Source organism: Lissotriton helveticus, chromosome 5_1 (assembly GCF_964261635.1).
Source record: "Lissotriton helveticus chromosome 5_1, aLisHel1.1, whole genome shotgun sequence".
NCBI lineage: Eukaryota > Metazoa > Chordata > Amphibia > Caudata > Salamandridae > Lissotriton > Lissotriton helveticus.
In genome coordinates, this window is record NC_136065.1 from 807,518,976 (window position 1) to 807,535,582 (window position 16,607).

Genomic DNA, 16,607 nt, shown 5'->3' on the forward strand with positions numbered 1-16,607 from the left:
GTTTCAGCCAATATAGGAGTCGGTGCTCCACTGGCTTTCGTCAGGACCGTTAAGGTACACTACTGCAAAACAATGTAAAGTGAAAAAACCATTTACAAACAATTAATAATGAATACCATACATCCTACCATCCGCAGATGTCTGGTGTGTAGGAAGTGGGCTCTCAACAAGAGGATTCTTTCCTGCAAACATACACAAATACAAAAGAGTACAAACAGTAAAACACAGACATATCATATGCTTTAATCATATGTGTGGATAGGTCATTTGTTGATCCTTTCTGTCGCAACAAATCAGTGTAAATTTTAACTCACCCAACTTGTCGTGGGAGAATGCCTCACCTCGCCGGGCAACAGCTCTGATGTGGAGGCCCCGCTCTAAATGTGGATAAAAATCATAGAGGACTATTATAATTAGCCTCTCTTTCTTTCCACGCTAAAAAGAAGAAACAAAGGTACGGTATATGTGCTTAGGAAAGGGCAGCGCAACATGGTCTCATGGAGTACAATACTCTATAAATGACGCCTTATTATTAAATCATAAGGAGGCATCATGAGGCAAAATTCGTATTTATATGCCAAACGTATGTGTAGCAGATGAAATGCCATAGGCAAGTTGTCGCTCTATTCTATAAGCAGCCAAGGGCGAGTAGTCGCTCTATTTTATAAGCAGCACAAGAGAAGCAACCGGCCTGATATGTGTCAAAAGGCACAAATGGCAAAGCATGCTGCAAAGACTACAAATCCCATAACAGCAGTAGTCAGATGTATAAAAAGGCATGCTTATCATAGGTGTGGTCGAAGAAAGGTTGTCAGCAAAGTTGTAGGCAAAAGGTCGTCAGAGCCAGTGTGTGAAGTATGGTCGTCGCGCAATCCTCACCACTCCGTCGGTACCCCTGGCGAATCCTAAGCCGAAGGGAAGGTACCGACTGGGAGTGAGTTGCGCATTTATATCTAGTGTCACAGCCAATGGAAACACTCTGCTGTTCATCACTGGTCATCTGTGTACTGGTGGACCAGAGAGGAAGCCTGTAGAGGCGCATACTGCGCATGCGCTATTTGGACCGGAAAAGGAAGTACTACTGAAGCCCCCTACGTGGCAGCTATCAATTAAAAATAAAGTGAAACACACGTGTAAAGAGCGCTGCGGACCAAGTAGAGATATATTAGTTCTTTAAGCATGCGCGTTAATTAATTTACACTGAAGTTCTGCCCAGATGAAAAAACGCACATACGCTGATAGTCACTGCTCAACTGTGTACAGGCGGACCAGGGAGGAATTGAACAGGAAAGGAAGTACTACTAAGAGAATCTCACACGAGCATAAAAAACCTCTCGCTACCACAGATGTAAAGGCCACCATGCACTATAGCGGGTATCCGAGTCCTGTGCACGCTTAGTCACAGAATCAGTCAGGAACGGGCTGCCAGATATGAATACAAATTGACTCAGTCAACTTGACTCGTGGTCATAAAGGAAATTCAAGAGAGTTAAATATATATAATGGTTGGTCTGAACATTGACCAGCATGTGCATTATTTCTTCATTCGACATTGAACAAAGGGTGCCTGTTGGCAATGCCTGTATTGCCCAAAGATGATGACGACAACTACTGAAGGATTTAGCGTGTACTAATGCCTTCATATTAAATGATGCCTCTGTAATGCTCGAGCTGGGTGTGCACACTGTCCCATGACCATATAGAGCTGAGTAGAACCCCGTATGTAACCATAGAGAAACCAAGACATGTATGTCTGAGTTAATCAGATGTTGAATAAACTCAGTGGGATGCATCCACTACCAAGTTCTAAAATAGGTGTAGCATCCGTTAATCTGGCGAGTCGTCCTAGCTTGGACTAGTGGTGACGTACACTATGGACAGAGTGGTTTTCTCCGATAATAAAACCCTGTCTGTTCCAAAACACCCTGTATTGGTGACTAATATTCTACCCTTCATGCCTATAAAACAAGAAATAGGGGGAAGTTGTTGGTGTTAGGATAGGAGGGATCTAGACCATTTGGTTATCCTGAATGATGTCACATAAATTAATTCGATCATGACCCAAGTGATATCGTCGTTCAATCCATTTACGTCACACTTGAGTTTGAATATCCACTTCTGTTCTTTCAAGAAGAGATATCGTGAGACGTCAAAGACATGTTGAGGTATGTAGGGTTGCTCTAGGACTATCCATCTCATTTCTTCCGCTTTGTGTTTCATATGCAGAAAGTGGCTGGTAAGGCGGGTCGATTGTTTGTTGCACCTAACATTGCTCTTGTGTTCATTAATTCTTGTCATGACTTTCCTAGTCGTCATGCCCACGTAGCGCAGGGGGCAAGGGCAAGTAATTAGATAAATGACTTGCTCGCTATTGCAATTTGTATGTTTCTTCAAGATCCACGGCCTCCCAGTGCCGATGTCAACTGTCAGGGTCTTCTGTGTCTGTGGACAGGCAGTGCAGGATCCACACGGATAGTGACCCTGGACTGCTGGAAGGTTCCACAGAGTGTTGCCCGATGTTTGATCAGGAGCGCTTATCCTTGGTCTGGTATGTACCAGGCTATCTCGCAGGCTCATCCCTCTTTTGAAGGCAAAGAGGAGGGTTGGAACTACAGTCCTTGATACATTCAAGATTTTCCAATGCCTGCGAACAGACTTTTGTACTCTGTTGGACAGAGTACTAAAAGTAGTGACAAAAGTAAGCTTGTTCAAAGGCGGTTTAATCACAGGAGGTCCCAGGAGAACATCCCGATTGTTGTTTGCGGCTCTTTTGAACGCCTTCTGCACCAGAGTTCGGGGGTATTCTCATTGACTTAATTTGATAGATAGATCCTTGGCAAAGCCCTCAAAGTCCCGTTTGTCCGTGCAGTTACGGCGGAGTTTCAAAAACTGTCCAAAGGGCAAATTTGCGCGGAGAGACTTAGGATGATGACTGCTGTAAGTAAGCAGGGAATTCCTGGACATTGGCTTCCGATATAACTTACTGCCCAGTGCCCCTTCCGAAGGGAAAATCAGGATATCCAGAAATGGAAGCTCTGACTTGCTGTATTCCACCGTGAATTTAGGGAAGTCGTTCTTACTGTTGAGCCACATCTGGAAGTCCAATATGGTCTGTTCGGAACCCCGCCAGATGACCAAAATATCATCAATGTACCTCTTCCACAGCAACACCTGATCGAAAAAAGGGTTGCTGTGGTTGAGGACACATGCCCCTTCAAAGAGGTGGACATACAAGTTGGCGAGGCTCAGGACAAAAACGCTACCCATTGATGTGCCCGATGTTTGTAAAAACAGGGTGTCTTCAAATCCGAAAAAGTTTTCGGTCATGGCGATGCGGGCACACTCCATGATGAAATGGACCGGAGTGATGCTATCCAAATCAGTTGCTGCCAGGAGACCTCTGACTGCCTGAAGAGTCTCATCCTGGGGGATACATGTGTATAGGGACTCAACATCGAAACTGACCAGAAAGTCAGTCTCGATGTTGTACTCCACCTCAGGGAGCAGCCAGAGGACATCCTTTGTGTCCTGGAGGTAGGTAGGCATGGTTCGCACTAGAGGTCTGAAAAAATGATCCGCAAAGGTAGAGAGGGGCTCTAATAAGGAGCTAATGCCCGAAAATATTGGACGGCCTGGAGGAGGTCTTTGAGTTTTGTGAATCTTAGGCAATATGTAGAAATATGGTGTCACTGGATGGATAGTTATAAGGAACTTGGCTTCTTCTGCCGTGATCCACCCTTCTGCATTTGCCTCTTCCACCAGGGTGCCTATTTCTGTTGTGAGTCTTGGTGTGGGGTCAGTTCTCAAGATCCGGTATGATTTAGTGTCACTCAGCTGTCTCAGACATTCCTTTTGGTAGTCACTAGTATTTAAAATAACCGTTGCCCCGCCCTTGTCGGCGGGCTTGATGGTAATCATGGCATCTTTTGCCAAAGTGTCAGCCGCCAGTTTCTCTAGGCCTGATAAATTTTGGAAACTCTGTTTGTGTTCAGATCGCGATGTATCTAGATCCATAATGTCATGAGTGACAGCTCTTTCGAAAGATCCTACTTATGGGGGACTTGTTGGAGTAATGGAGTGAAGGTTGATGGTTTCTTCAAGCCTGTGTTCACCTCCCTATCGTCTCTGGTGTCTTCCTTGTTGTTGAAGAAGAAGTGGAGGCATATTTTTCGGACATATTTTTCTAGCTCACATCGTAGCTGAAACGGGTCACTTTTATTCGTTGGAACAAAGCCCAACCCTTTATTCAGGACCTGTTGTTCAATCTCTGTGAGGGTCCTGGAGCACAGATTGACTATGAGATCCTCCCCTGTGTGCTTGGACCGGCTTGTTGTTGTTGCTGTTGCTGTTGTATCTGACCCCGTCTGCTCAGTGTGTTCGGAAAAGTCTGGTCGTCCTCCCAGCCAATTTTAAGATCACTTTTTTCTCTTTTTCCACTGATTTCTCACTGCAAAACCAGTAGCCCAGCACTATACACACACACTGTATGGTACGTTCCATCACTGCTGGTTTAGGATTAAGGCAACACACAATTACAACAAGTGAGTTGCCTATATTTAGACCACTGTCTTACAAATCCCAGATGATGAAGCTCTGCCATTGGGTGGGCTGATGGGATTTATTTGACCATCAAAATCTCTGGCAGTCTCGGCCTTATTCTTTGTCCCCCTAAGCAGTGGGATGCTTTGGGTCTGCATTGATTAAAGGGCTCTTAATGACATCAGAGTAAAGAACCAATATCACCATTAACTCATTCCAATACTGTTGGATCAAGTTAAAGATGTTAACTTCTACATTAAATTTGATTTAAGGGGGGCATACCATTTAATCTGCAATTGGCCCATAGACCAATGGAAGATTACTTTTTGGAACTTTAAGGGCTATTTAAGTAAAGTGTGATGCAGTTAGGAGTATGTAATGTTCCTGCGGCATTTCAATTTTTCTAGATACATTTATTATTGTATACATTGACGACATTCTTATATTTACACAGTCCCAAAATGAGCACATCATCCATGTGAAAATATCCTAACAACTTTAAAAGAACATGCTCTTTATTGTAAACTGACGAAATGTGAGTTTCACACCAGCCAGGTGGAATTTTTAGCATTCATCCTAACTTCTCAAGTCATCTTTGTGGCTGAATGAAAGATTAGGTGTATTACTGATTGGCCAAAACCTCAAAATATTAAAGATGTCCAAAAGTTTTTGGGGTTTGCGAAATTTTGTATGCGGTGCTTTGATGATTTTACTTCTAAAGTCATCTCCGTTTCTAAACTCCCTTAAAAGAGGATACCATTTGCTTGTACTCAAGAGCAAGACCAGGCTTTTCAGATATCGAAAAAGGCCTTCACTAGCACCCCAATTCTGTGTCATCCAGGCTTGTCTGAATCATTTATAGATGAGGAAGATGCCATTGGAGCATATCTTTCTTAGCAGAATTCTGAGAATAACCAATTACATCCTGTCACTTATCTGTCCCAAAACATTTTACTAGTTGAAACAAACTACACCTAAGCTGAAAAAGATTTGATGGTATTCAACAGGCTTTAACGGAATGGAGACATTATTGGCTTGGTACCAATTTCCTGTTTCAGTTTTTAATGAGCACCTCACTTCCAGTTTCTCAGGTGTTCCCAAGCACTGTCTCCAAGACAATTAAGGTCTTGTTCTTTGCAAAGTTCCATTTCATTATTAACTTTCACCCTGAAAGTGATTAACAAAAAGCAGACACCTTATTCCCGTTACTTACTCTCAAACTGAGTTCTTTCACATCCTCACTCATCTTCTTCAGACTTTCGGAAGAGGTACCGTCTTCTTGCACTCAAGCAGAAATTCTTCTGGTGAATTGGGAAAGAACAGCACTCCTGTGAAGTGGTGAGTTGGGGGACATGTTTAGGTCTGCAATAGTGTTTGGTGAAGGATGCTCAACCAACTATAGTACAAGAGACACACAGGGAACTAATTCCTGGTTCCTTTTCAGCAGATATTTGTGTTTAGATATATAGGCTTTTTTTGGTAACTCACAATGAATCTTTAATAGAACTGCTACAGCTTTTGATTCAGGAACATCAGACACTTTGTTCTATTTAGCATAAGGAACTATAATTTTAGACTGTGCTCTTTTAGTGGAAACAATCATCGTTACTGTGCGTGAAATGTAAAAACAATTCTTCATGAAAGTAGAACCAAGAACTGTTGACTAGTCTTTTTCCTTCCAGATCTCCATTCATACAGTACCGACTCTAACTTCCCTTCCCTATGTTTCGCCACATCAATACTCTGGTGAAATATAAAACTCAGAGTCAGTACTGCCAGAAAGAGAGCATCTTGAGAGGTATACAACCTTTACAATGCAACTTTTACAACGCACTACCATTACAACGAAACTTTTACAACGCAACATCCATTAAAATGCATGACACTGCAACGCACACCACTACAACGCATACCATTAAAACGCAGTCATTACAACGCATACAATTACAACGCATAGCTTTACAAGACATTATACCCTTACACTATCCAACACTTACCCTACTGTTGCACCCCCTGGAGTTAGAATAGTATTTTTTACCCCTACACTATCCAACACTTACCCTACTGTTGCACCCCCTGGAGTTAGAATAGTAGTTTTTACCCCTACACTATCCAACACTTACCCTACTGTTGCAACCCCTGGAGTTAGAATAGTAATTTTTACCCCTACACTATCCAACACTTACCTTACATGCAATGCAATGTAATGCGTTGTAATGGTATGCGTTGTAAATGTAGTATGCGTTGTAGTGGAATGCGTTGTAAAGGTAGTTTCAAAGAATTCGTTATAATGGCATGCGTTGTAATGGTGTGCGTTGTAATGGATGTTGCGGTGTAAAAAATACGTTGTAAAGGTAGGCGTTGTAAAAGTATGCGTTGTAACGTCATACATCCATCTTGAGAGCATCTATTCTGAGGAACTGGGCCTGACAATATTTATTGCTGGAATTTCGTGAAGCCTCTACTCTTATTACTTGGTCTTGCCCCAGGGTCTGAGAGCTCACTACACACTGCTTTCCCTGCGCCTGCACATATGTGCCCGACCTTGCTAATTACTCCTCAAAATCTCAGTGCCACTGCATGAACTAAGAGTGCAACTGCTGTGATTCCACCTTGACAAATTTGGAGGGCAATACCAACATGTTCAAAGTGGTCCACAACACCAATAATTATGGTGAAGCCCCCATCACTCTCAGAGGTGAGGATGATGGAGTCCTTAAAACATTAGTTGACTTCTTTCTGAAAAGGTCTTTGTTCAGAAGAACATTGATGGTAGTCTCCCAGAACCAAGAGTGACTGGACCACACTGTCTCCTAACCTTTTCCTCCTCTGCATCTATCAAGTCTTGCATCCCTGCACAATACCTATCAAATGCAATTTCAGTACATGCAAATATAGCACCAGATGCACCAGCATCAGGTGCAGTCACAGCAAAGATGGCAGTGTGGACATCTCCTTCGATGCTGGAGTGGAGTCAGTAGTCACAAAAGCTACATTGCCTAAGGATCAAAAATGTATCAATAGTCAGACTTCATACATCTTAGAGGTTTTGAGATGAATTGATAAGTCTAGGTTCCCTAGATCAGACTGCGAGTTATCATCTATAACCATCCCATGGGCCACAATTTATGCAGTAGAGTTGGGCCCTCAGAAATCCATTTTTAGTTCTCTTCTTCTACCCAAATCTACCATAGCTAATGCAAATGTTTAAGTTAATACCACTTCTAATACTTTTGCTAACGACACTGTAGTGATTTTGTAAGGGGGCTCACATTGAATGGTTCGATAAAGGGGGGCCAAATTTCAGCACCATATGAAATCACTTCCTCGCTTAAGGTCAAACAACGGGCTATCAATGAAGGTGGAACACTCACCACAAATTGTTTACAGCTCCACAGTGTCAAGTTAAATGCAATAGCTAACACCTCAACACTAGGAGACAAAACTTTGGGATTGCCTGTTTTGCTAGTACCTCATAATTGCAAACAGTGCATGTATCTAAAAGGTTACATCCAAATAAAAAAGTTGCTTTCACTGATCCTACCACAAAGTGTGGTAATATTGACATCTCAAGTAATAATTTGTTGGTTGGCCTCAATAGTAATACTAGGGTTTGCAGAACCTAGCAAATTGGCTACTAATGGCAGTTTAGACTCTGCTCATACTGCTGCCTTTAGAGTTCCTGTAAAGTGTGATACAGTATACACAACTTAGAGAATACATTGAAATATGCCAAACTTCTCCACGTTGTTATTGCATATCCAAGGCCCCCATATCCTGAATATCCTGAAAGCTAATCTCAGCTGTATGAAATGGGTGCAGCCCAGTTTGTGTCTTTCTCCAAGCCGGGACTCTCTAAGATCAAACATTTAATAAATGGTTTACTGATAGCCAGCAAAATAGGTATAGGTATATCAGGGAAACGTTAAAACCTAACTACTTAACAGGCAGTTTTGGGTGTGGAGGGCCATAGACAGAGGAACACATTTGTGCCAATATCAGTTAACACTCACAGCTTACTCAGCTTCGGAGTTTGCATCTATTTCTGCACTGTTAAACCTACAGCAAGAAAAGACTATTAAGAACTTTGAAAAGATCTTTATTGGGAACATTTTATTTGTTGCCACACTTGAACAGAGGCAGTACCAAATGAAAGAAGTGACAAACTTAAAATATTTAGGATTTAGGAGGAAACAGGTGTCTCCTATTTGCTACAGTTCACCTAAAGACTATTAACAAAAGCATCTCCAAACTTGCACTCAGGGAACTTTATATCAACTTCTTTCTGAATTTAAATAATTACTTTCCTCCTTCTTTTAACAACCTCCCACAATCGCACTTTCGTCAAACGTGTTGTACAATCACTTGATTTATACTGGTCTTTGCACCAAAAATCATGATTTTTAATGCAAATTTAACATTATAGTTTGAGCTGATGCTCCAAACCTCCTTTGATACAGAAGATTAGTTAGGCCTGATCATAGTTAGGAATCTTAGAACATACAGCGACTGCCTTAGTACTAGAATCAAGCCATAATAGAATGAAAGAAATATTGAAAGAAAAACACTCATAAAGCACAGATTCCTTGCTGGAAGTAAACAGGCCCCATTGGAGGTATGTCCCTAGATGTACCTATGGCAGCAGTGTATTCTATACTATAACACTGTGCCATGAAAAAAGTGAGTGTAGAGAACAACTTCTTGAAAGGAAGAGCTCATTGTACATCAGAGGAAATGAACAAATTAGATGTATGATACTGAATTGGTAGCCTTCAATTTGATTTCATAAGCTACTCGCAGGAGGAGGAAAATAATATATTTGACAACACTGATATATGTGTAGCAATCTGTAGAGATCAGGGGACCAACCATGTACAAACTGGACATTAACAAGTAATTTCAACCACACACTTCCTCTGGAGGCTTTCAGTGGAAGATTTGTGGATGAATCCAGGAAAATAAAGTACATCTGTCAAAAAGCAGCAGATGTTCTGTACACTCTATTTTGATTATATTAATGTCTTCAAAATCTAAATAGGCCGGCGGGACGTGCACCTCTTTTTGATGGATTTAACACTGGGCCTCTCAAAAGGTGAAAGCTGGACCTTTCAGAACACCTGTGAGGCCGATACCCTGAAATTCTACATTAGGACACCAAAAGCCCCAGAAAACACTCTCAATGCCTGTTTAAAAGAAAAGTTTGAGAGCCCTCGGGAACCCTTGGAACCGTCAAATTCAAAAGGCTATTAGCTCACTTCAAATCGATGACGCAGTGCTAAAATCGGACTCCGTCCTTACTTACATACCCTGGAAAGGGTCATAAACAGGCAGGTGAGGCCAATCTTGCATCAGCAGGACATTCGGTCCTTAAATGCCTCAACAATACGTTCTCCTTTGAATGATTCCTATCTACCAGAGAAACCTCAATCATACCACGTAGACATCCTAAACGGATCGGGAAGAAGGAATATCATGTTTATATGCCTGTTAGGTCTTCAAACTGTTGACTTCAACCAATGGGTCACACGTGGAACGGGAGGGGTCTGCAGACTATGTAACTATTTGACCAAATCATGGCTCCACTTTCTGTGCTTCTGTCCTTCCCCGGATGCCCCAGGAAATCTCTCCTCAATCCACTTATATTTAAAAAGAGGCTTCCATTCATGCCTGGAGGCATCAGCACTATGCTTCTCCCACACAGACATGCAAACCCTAGCGAGGTGTGGCAAATATGTCAGGAAGCTGGAAGATCTACTATTCCCTCACCTAGCCCACTCCAAACCTGCTGCCACCTTTCAAACACTGGTAACAGACTATTTTAGAGCTTCACACGAAGCTTTCCCTTCCTGTCAAATCCATTTACAAGGGGTCAATATTTTACACACCCTGCACTTTCACAGGCCCTCACAATTATCCATGGGCGATTGTGCTGTTATTAACCTTTATGCTTTTTAACCATTTCTGGCACTAAGCTAATTTTACCTAAATCATATAAAAAAAGAGTTTGATCAGCACACACTAATAATGTGCGCTGATCAAACTCTTTTTGTATATTGTTGATGCGAATGTTTCACAGCCAAGAAACTATGAGGTCTTGTTTCTTTTCATCTTTGCACCACACAATAATAATTTCCAGAGACATAAATAAGTGCAGTTACATATCCAAAACCTCTTTTGTAAATCGTTTACCTAAATCATGTATGCAAGAACTCAGGCCGACAAAGTGAGCGACCGACTGTTGGTACTGCATAACAATGTCTTATTGGGTCAGTTCGGTCAAAACAGAAGCAATGGCTGAGCACCTTCCACTTTCAGTCGAAAATCCCCTGCATTTCTTGCAAATGGCTAAGGAATTCTGGCTCACACCAATGGGAAACAGCCTCGGACAAGGTCACCCTTGATTCCTAGTCATATCCTGCACTTGTGACTTCTTGCAAAAAACTTTTGCCCTTCCTGACTTTAAGTGCTCATCTGAAATATTCTGCATTTTTGCACCTGCACTTTGACATCTAAAAATACTTCTAATAGCCACAGGCACGAATCAGGTATTATTATTGAAATGTATGATTGTATTTCTTCTTTGGCATTGCTACTGTACAGGATCTCTCTCTCTTGTGAAATGATTTTATTTTAATACATGCACAACACAGAATTTCCAAAGTATTTAATGTTTTAGTGTCTATAGATAAAATAAATAATCTGGGCCTCATTTATGAGAAGTGTTGCATTTCTACGTGAAAGTAGCAATGGAACAATTCTCAGTGTGCCCTCCTTTCGACATGATGGATGCATCCTATTTACTGTATGACTCATCATGTCACAAGGAATGACAGATATGTCAGTATCACTGACAAATTTGTTGGTGCAAAAGTGGCGCATTGCTGGGGTTTGTATGAAAACGGACGCAACTCCAGCAATGTGTCCTTTCACATGGGGTAAGCCCATTGTGAAACGCCCTGCATCACCTTTACGCCTGATATGTGGCAGTCGTAAGGTTTTGACGCATTGACATCCTAGAAGTGGCGCATTGAAATCCTATTGGTTTCACTGTGCCACTCCTACGACCCTTTCTTGCGGGGGAATGCCCACCCTGCATACTTTATACCTGACACAGGTATAATGTTGCACAGGGGTTTATGAAGTGACTCATCTACCTAGATGCGCAACATGGCACATTTTATACACCGTCGGTGTGTCACAAAAAGTGATGCATCGGCCACGCAAAAGTGTTGCAAGGCTTCATAAATAAGGCCCTCTGACTTTACACACTGATGGCAAATTCTAAATCAGGCCTGTAGTCTTGTGCACTTTGATGTTGAGAAGGGCCTTGCAAGGGGTAGAAAGCACTAAACAGATATCCGTGCAATACAATACAATGCAACACAAATATGAAAGTTCATACATGTACTAAGAAGAGGTTAGATGCAGAGATTCATGTTTGTAGTGTTGTCCTTGCCTGCACAGAAACAATCCTACATGCAACACAGGCACCCTTGCACCATGATGCAAGGGGAACATCCTTTACAACGCAACTTTTACCACGCAGTGCCGTTACGACGCAACTATTACAACGCATGTTATTACAACGCATTGCGCTGGGGGGCGCTCTAGGATAGGGAATAGATTTAATTTACTATCCAACACCTTCCCTACTATCCACGGGGACTGGAGTTGGAATAGTAAATTAAACTATTCACTATCCAGCACCCCTTAGCGCTATGCGTTGTAACAGGATGCGTTGTAAAAACTGCGATGTAAAGGCATGCGTGGTAAAAGCATGCGTTGTAATGTCATACATCCTGATGCAAGGGTGCCTGTGTTGGCGCTAGGCTATAAAAGGGCGTCAGTGCAGGGAAAATAGAAGAAATGTGCTGCACTGCCTAAAACATGGTGCATTTCTGCCCTGTTATGCAGTCCAGTGCAGTGCAGCAAGGTGACTTGCTGTGCTGCACTGCGTGACATTCTAAAAAATAGGCCCCTCAGTTGATTGGCAAGTAATGGTACAAGCAAAGAAAACAATTTTCTTTATAGGTTTTAGCCTGTGATCACCAACCTGCTTTTTCTCATTTTAGTTGCCGTGTTCAGAATGCCAGGACTTACCGCCACCAGAGAGCAGCTCTTTGAGGTGCTCCTAAGAGCACATCATTTTGGCTTTTTTTTCTAATGTCCGAACAGGTAACTCCTAAGCCATAAAGCCTCTTCAAATAATACTGGTCACTACATTATGCTCTGAAAAATCCTATTATGAGGGTGATTGGCATACAAAGGTAATACAGCAATTGCTGAAGTTTGCCAGACATGGACTCTGCAAATTCAACTGTGAAAGGCTTCAGAATTTGGAGTAAACCTGTTAAACTAGCTTTATTGTGTTGCTTAGCCATCTTCATTTCGTGCATGGGTGCAGTAGTTCTAGTCCTTCCTGTGACGGTCGGTAAAGGTGATCAGCACCCACCCACATTCAATTCATTATATAAGCTACACAGTAAAACACAATCGTCCTTTTCAATTTTTCACCAGGATTGTCTTTTTTGTAAAATTCCATTGTCAAGAAGGCTCCGAGTGGAAGGAATAGAGCAGGTCTCTTTATAACATGCACAGTATAATATCAGGTTTGGATGCCTACATTGGCTTGGATATTTTGCTTGTGTGAAACATTGATAAAGAGGGAAGAATGGCATTTTGAAAAAGAAGGAAGGGATACCATGATCTAATTGGAGTTACACATAGACAATAATGATATATTCGATGTTTGGACAAGGCAAAAGAATGGAATTTCTGTAATTCGGTCAAATTGCACCACACTCTAAGCGCTGAAGAAGTCTCAGTTAAGGGATGAAATGTGTTGGCCACGGAATTTTGCAAAAAAGACAAGAAGACATAAATAAAGGAAATCCTGATGAAACATTGAAAAGGAGTCAGTGCTTTATATAACAATTGTGTTTTACTGTGTAGCTTATACAACTAATTGATTGTTTCTGCGGAACTGTGTGTCTTCATGGAAAGCTGGTTTCCTTAATTGTTGCACCATCAAAGTGAATATACTTTATTAATAGTGATTGAAGCGATTTGGCTGTGTCAGCCTCATTCTGGTAAAATCACTTCCTGTAACAGTGTTCCAATGATCCTGATGCAACAGGAATGGCCAATAGAATTTATACTAGTGCCATGAGAGTGCTGTGTTGTATTACCTCTCTAAATTGTATTACCATAATGATGGCCCAATACCTATGTCTTGCTCTTCATTAGTTTCCGGCAGTAGAAATACTCCAAACAGTTCGCTGCCACCCTCCACACCAAAATTCTCAGAGTCAGATCAACTCTAGGCCTGAGCAGAGTTCGCAGAGTCGTGCTACACGGAACACCGTGGAGTGGCTAAAAATCTGCCGCGCTACTCTGAGTTCCGCAGGTCAGCAAAGTTTTCTGGCATGCCCATTTGCGTTGTGTTTTCTGTCAAACACAGGGCAGAGTATGTGTCACATTCCAAAGCGCTCGCAAATGGAACCATCTTGTTTTCTACTCTGTTTATCCCGCTGGGCCTAATTTTCATCACTGTATATTTGTAATCATCTGCCCTCCTATTTAGTCAACCCCTCATTTTTATTTATTGCATTAGTGTGTTTTTTTGTCTGTGTATTTTATGTTTTTTAAATTTGTTTTCTTTTTTCTTTTTTCTTTTTTAGTATTTTCTTTTTCCCTTACTTCCTTGTTTCCTCTTTCCTTCCTTTTCCTGTTTCTTTTCTAATCTTTACTCCACCCAGTGCCATGGCAGAGAATGGTCACCTACCTTGCGGTCAGAGCCACCGCCCAGATGTGCAGCCTCAGGCTATCTTCAGCGAGGAAGAGTTGGCAGCACTAGTTTTTTTATGTGCAGTACCACCTCCCCTCCATGATGGCAGTTGGCCTAGCAGTGGATATCCCCTGCGGGACTGTAGACTGCACTGGGGGAGGTTATGTGCAGTGCACCAGGCAGATTTAGTTCACGGTCCAACAGCTGGCGCACTGCTGTATCGATATTCTAGACAGGGAGCATGACCTGCTCGACCTGCTTGGTATTGAGATTCAGGGGCTTGGTCGGTATTAATTGTTTGTTGTGTTTGTGTTCTACAATGCTAAAAAATAAATTCTGACTAGTACCTCACACTCGGAGGTAAACTACGTTTAGTTTATGTTAAGAATATAAAAATTATATTGTACTTCAGTTTCTGCAAGGCAGGCACTCAGCACTACCTAATCGTACTCATCATTGGTGCTCGCTTTGGATAATTAAGAAGACATTGCAGACTCTTCTATCCTCCTGTCACCATAGTGAATCAGTAATATCATTGCGTTAGCCTTCTCTGTGACTTTGTTTATGAAGCTTGAACAGTTTGAAGCTATATTGCTGCAATGTGCATTGCACAAAAGGGAGACTGAGATCAAGGGGGATGAGAAATGAGAATAGAATCAAAGATCATTCAGTGCAATGCATTAGTTCCAAATGCAGTTATTGTTAAGGAAATTTGGATTACAGATTTTAGGATTAGTGTGGGCTACTCAACGATAGTCTGTAGACTCAAAACTAGTACTATAGACATTCTGTCCTAGAGAAACACAATGGGACTGTGTTTTCCTGTCACAATAGTTTTGTGGAGATTAACTGAATCACTAATCTATTTTTTTCATCTTCTTCATTTATTACATCAGCACCCAAGGGCAAGAAGAGGGACATTGAAGAGACGAGTCAGGGAGTATCTGGGCAGCAGGAGGCTCTGACCACCAGCACAAATGCTGAGGGCTCTGCTAACTCCAGTAAGTCCTATTTTATAGTATTATTATTTCTCTAATGTTGGGTTTTCTGATTTTTGTGGTCTTCGGTTTGAATCTTGGGGTATTGGAATGTTGTTGCTGGGTTCCAGGACAGGGGTTGCTGCCTGGCGGCTGGGGTCACTTCCGAGAACTAAAGTTGCTCTGGCACCCTTACCCGCTGTGTTCCTTTCACGTGGCGATGAGAATGAAGTTGATCATGCAAAGCACAATGGATTAGATTTTTCTCCTCTGCCCACTATGCTACTTTTAAATGTTGCCTTTTTTATTTTTTATACAGTCTCCTTTTTTCCAACAACCCTATTTAATTTTTGTTTCATTCCTATCATCTCTGCACTATCTTTTTTGCCTTAATACATGTTTTTTGTTTTGTAGTTGACTTTTTCCGATCTGTATTAGTCGCTAGTTCCCTTATTTTCTGCTTTGTTGGTAATAATCCTCCCTCTCCTATATATGGTGTGGCACTGTAAGACTGAGAGCACATTATTGGTACTCTACTGTCAACTGTGGAGATTGCAGTTTCAAGTAAGCTAGTATTATAAATAATACTCACCATGTAAGTGTTTTAAGAAGGGTTTCTTTTTCCTGCTCATCCTCTAATAGTTATTAAGAGAGTGGACATGGTCCTGGACCCCCAATGTTGCGTGCTGTGTAATTCATTTATATGGTATACAGCAGTTTCCATGATAGTATAGCACGGCTGGAAGTATTAGGTGATTAACACGAGAGAACACAGGGGGTCTGAAGAGGATGTTTCCAAGTGCTGGAATACACAACAGAGATCCTTTAAGAACCTTTCTGGAGATGAACATAAGGCAATGAATGCTCTTTCTGAAGATCGATCTATAACAATAAAGCCAGCTGACAAAGGTGGTTCCACTGTCATCTTGGACACCAGTGACTATAGATCTGAGTGTTAGCGTCAATTAAGTGACAGACATGCATACATGCCACTACAGCAAGATCCTACTGAAGATCTGGAGAGACAAATTAGTAGCCTAGTGGAGGAGGCTCTAGCGGAAGGATGGATCACCACCAAAGTGGCACAATTTTTAATAACTGAACATCCAGTCAAGCCATACTTTTACATCCTTCCTAAAGTTCACAAGCCACAGAGGCCTCCTAATTTCCTATAATTTCCGGGCAAGGGTCGGTCTTAGAACCGCTATCTACTTTTGTTGACTTTTTCCTGAGGCCGATTGTGCAGAAGATGCCCACATACCTTCAGGATACAAAGGATGTGTTGAGAGTACTACCTGAAATTT